This window comes from Pseudophryne corroboree, chromosome 1 (genome assembly GCF_028390025.1).
Source record: "Pseudophryne corroboree isolate aPseCor3 chromosome 1, aPseCor3.hap2, whole genome shotgun sequence".
Classification (NCBI taxonomy): Eukaryota; Metazoa; Chordata; class Amphibia; order Anura; family Myobatrachidae; genus Pseudophryne; species Pseudophryne corroboree.
This window is the reverse complement of record NC_086444.1, coordinates 802,942,896-802,947,203: the sequence shown is the minus strand read 5'-3', so window position 1 is coordinate 802,947,203 and position 4,308 is coordinate 802,942,896.

The following is a 4,308-nucleotide window of genomic DNA, read 5'->3' as shown; positions in this document are numbered from 1 at the left end:
TCCATATTTTAATAGGCACAACTAAAAGGCACCTCAGGTAAACAATGGAGATGGATACTAGTATACAATTATGGACTGCCTGCCGAGTGCAGACACAGAGGTAGCCACAGCCGTGAACTACCGTACTGTACTGTGTCTGCTGCTAATATAGACTGGTTGATAAAGAGATGTCTATGTAACTATGTATGTATAAAGAAGAAAGAAAAAAAAACCACGGTTAGGTGGTATACAATTATGGACGGACTGCCTGCCGAGTGCAGACACAGAGGTAGCCACAGCCGTGAACTACCGTACTGTACTGTGTCTGCTGCTAATATAGACTGGTTGATAAAGAGATGTCTATGTAACTATGTATGTATAAAGAAGAAAGAAAAAAAAACCACGGTTAGGTGGTATACAATTATGGACGGACTGCCTGCCGAGTGCAGACACAGAGGTAGCCACAGCCGTGAACTACCGTACTGTACTGTGTCTGCTGCTAATATAGACTGGTTGATAAAGAGATGTCTATGTAACTATGTATGTATAAAGAAGAAAGAAAAAAAAACCACGGTTAGGTGGTATACAATTATGGACGGACTGCCTGCCGAGTGCAGACACAGAGGTAGCCACAGCCGTGAACTACCGTACTGTACTGTGTCTGCTGCTAATATAGACTGGTTGATAAAGAGATGTCTATGTAACTATGTATGTATAAAGAAGAAAGAAAAAAAAACCACGGTTAGGTGGTATACAATTATGGACGGACTGCCTGCCGAGTGCAGACACAGAGGTAGCCACAGCCGTGAACTACCGTACTGTACTGTGTCTGCTGCTAATATAGACTGGTTGATAAAGAGATGTCTATGTAACTATGTATGTATAAAGAAGAAAGAAAAATAAACCACGGTTAGGTGGTATACAATTATGGACGGACTGCCTGCCGAGTGCAGTCACAGAGGTAGCCACAGCCGTGAACTACCGTACTGTACTGTGTCTGCTGCTAATATAGACTGGTTGATTAAGAGATGTCTATGTAACTATGTATGTATAAAGAAGAAAGAAAAAAAAACCACGGTTAGGTGGTATACAATTATGGACGGACTGCCTGCCGAGTGCAGACACAGAGGTAGCCACAGCCGTGAACTACCGTACTGTACTGTGTCTGCTGCTAATATAGACTGGTTGATAAAGAGATGTCTATGTAACTATGTATGTATAAAGAAGAAAGAAAAAAAAACCACGGTTAGGTGGTATACAATTATGGACGGACTGCCTGCCGAGTGCAGACACAGAGGTAGCCACAGCCGTGAACTACCGTACTGTACTGTGTCTGCTGCTAATATAGACTGATTGATAAAGAGATGTCGTAGTAGTATGTATGTATAAAGAAGAAAAAAAAACCACGGTTAGGTGGTATACAATTATGGACGGACTGCCTGCCGAGTGCAGACACAGAGGTAGCCACAGCCGTGAACTACCGTACTGTGTCTGCTGCGACTGGATGATAAATGATATAAAAAAAATATATATATCACTACTGCAGCCGGACAGGTATATATTATATATTATATAATGACGGACCTGCTGGACACTGTCTGTCAGCAGAATGAGTTTTATTTTTATAGAATAAAAAAAAAAACAACACACAAGTGAAGTCACACGACGAGTGTTTAACTTTTTCAGGCAATCACAATATAAGTATACTACTAACTATACTGGTGGTCAGTGTGGTCAGGTCACTGGTCAGTCACACTGGCAGTGGCACTCCTGCAGCAAAAGTGTGCACTGTTTAATTTTAATATAATATTATGTACTCCTGGCTCCTGCTATAACCTATAACTGGCACTGCAGTGCTCCCCAGTCTCCCCCACAATTATAAGCTGTGTGAGCTGAGCAGTCAGACAGATATATAATATATATAGATGATGCAGCACACTGGGCTGAGCCTGAGCAGTGCACACAGATATGGTATGTGACTGAGTCACTGTGTGTATCGCTTTTTTCAGGCAGAGAACGGATATATTAAATAAACTGCACTGTCTGGTGGTCACTCACTATATAATATTATGTACTCCTGGCTCCTGCTATAACCTATAACTGGCACTGCAGTGCTCCCCAGTCTCCCCCACAATTATAAGCTGTGTGAGCTGAGCAGTCAGACAGATATATAATATATATAGATGATGCAGCACACTGGGCTGAGCCTGAGCAGTGCACACAGATATGGTATGTGACTGAGTCACTGTGTGTATCGCTTTTTTCAGGCAGAGAACGGATATATTAAATAAACTGCACTGTCTGGTGGTCACTCACTAGTAAACTCTCTGCACTCTCTACACTTCTACAGTACTCCTCCTAGTCCTAAGCTCCAGTAAATCTCTCTCTCTTATAATCTAAATGGAGAGGACGCCAGCCACGTCCTCTCCCTATCAATCTCAATGCACGTGTGAAAATGGCGGCGACGCGCGGCTCCTTATATAGAATCCGAGTCTCGCGATAGAATCCGAGCCTCGCGAGAATCCGACAGCGTCATGATGACGTTCGGGCGCGCTCGGGTTAACCGAGCAAGGCGGGAAGATCCGAGTCGCTCGGACCCGTGAAAAAAAACATGAAGTTCGTGCGGGTTCGGATTCAGAGAAACCGAACCCGCTCATCTCTAGTCTGAACTGCTCATACGCCAGCACCGCAGTGGTCCGTCGCATGCCAGACAGCCGACGGCTGTATCAGCCCTGCAATCGCCTCTGACAGGCAGAGGCATTCGCTGAGTGGAAGTGGGCGGTCCGGCTGCGTTTGGCCGCCATTTTAGGGGCATGGTCCGAGAAATGCAGGTATGGCCGGACCTTGCGAGGGCAGGCCGCGGCGGGTGCGTGACGTCACATGCAGCCGCTGCGACCCGGACAGTGATGAGTATCTCCCTTCCAGTGCGCAGGAGCTGTGCTGGCTAGGAGCAATAGCGGATCTTGCCACGGCAAGCAGGACTTTTGCCCGGGGCGCCGCACCAGGGCAAGATCCGCTGCTGCTGTGCCCCCCGCTGCCGCTGGCTGCTGTGAAGGGAAACTAGAGTTTCCCTTCGTGGAGAGGTCCTTTACTGTGCGGTGCGCGATGACGTCATCGCGCACCGCACAGCAAAGGACCTCTCCATGTAGGGGTTCACAGCAGCCAGTGGCAGCGGGGGGCACATTTCACAGCGCTACAGTAGTCTGTACAGGGGGCGTAAATGACCACACCCCCTGTACAAAGCCACGCCCCCATTGCCGCCCGGGGCGCGCAAAGCCCCAGAACCGGCCCTGGCTGGGAGGTACTCTTCCGCTGTGCGATGCTTTTGTACTTGTGCGGCGGGGTAAGGCCTGACGTGTAGGGTGGACCAGCCCTGTGCTGTGCGTCCCCCCCGCATATCTGTGTGACTGATCGTAGATGTGCTAAATTTAGTACATCTACGATCAGGTCTGAATTAGGCACATGGGCCCTCATTCCGAGTTGTTCGCTCGCAAGGCGATTTTAGCAGTATTGCACACGCTAAGCCGCCGCCTACTGGGAGTGAATCTTAGCATCTTAAAATTGCGAACGATGTATTCGCAATATTGCGATTACACATCTTGTAGCAGTTTCAGAGTAGCTTCAGACTTACTCGGCATCTGCGATCAGTTCAGTGCTTATCGTTCCTGGTTTGACGTCACAAACACACCCAGCGTTCGCCCAGACACTCCTCCGTTTCTCCGGCCACTCCCGCGTTTTTTCCGGAAACGGTAGCGTTTTTTCCCACACGCCCATAAAACGGCCTGTTTCCGCCGAGTAACACCCATTTCCTGTCAATCACACTACGATCGCCTGAGCGAAGAAAAAGCCGTGAGTAAAAATCCAAACTTCATAGCAAATTTACTTGGCGCAGTCGCAGTGCGGACATTGCGCATGCGCACTAAGCGGAAAAACGCTGCGATGCGAAGAAATTTTCCGAGCGAACGACTCGGAATGACCTCCATGGTTTTGCCCAACTGCTAACAAATTTGCTGCTACGATCAGGTCTGAATTACCCCCATAATTTCTTAGTTGGTGATGCAGCTTTATATAACAGTTAAGCTTGATACACTGAAAGTACATAAACATTGGCATTTACTGTACTTCAAGTGATTTGTGTAACCCTTTTACATGTACCTGGATTTACTATATACTTAAACTGTAATTGTTTGTAAAAATCACCAAAAACTTCAAATCTCTAGTTGATTTTCTTTCGCTATAATAAATGCCTGCAGAAGAACAATAACAAGCTACTCTCCTTTCACCTACTTTACAATGTCTAAAATGAATGTCAATTTCAGCTGAGCAAGT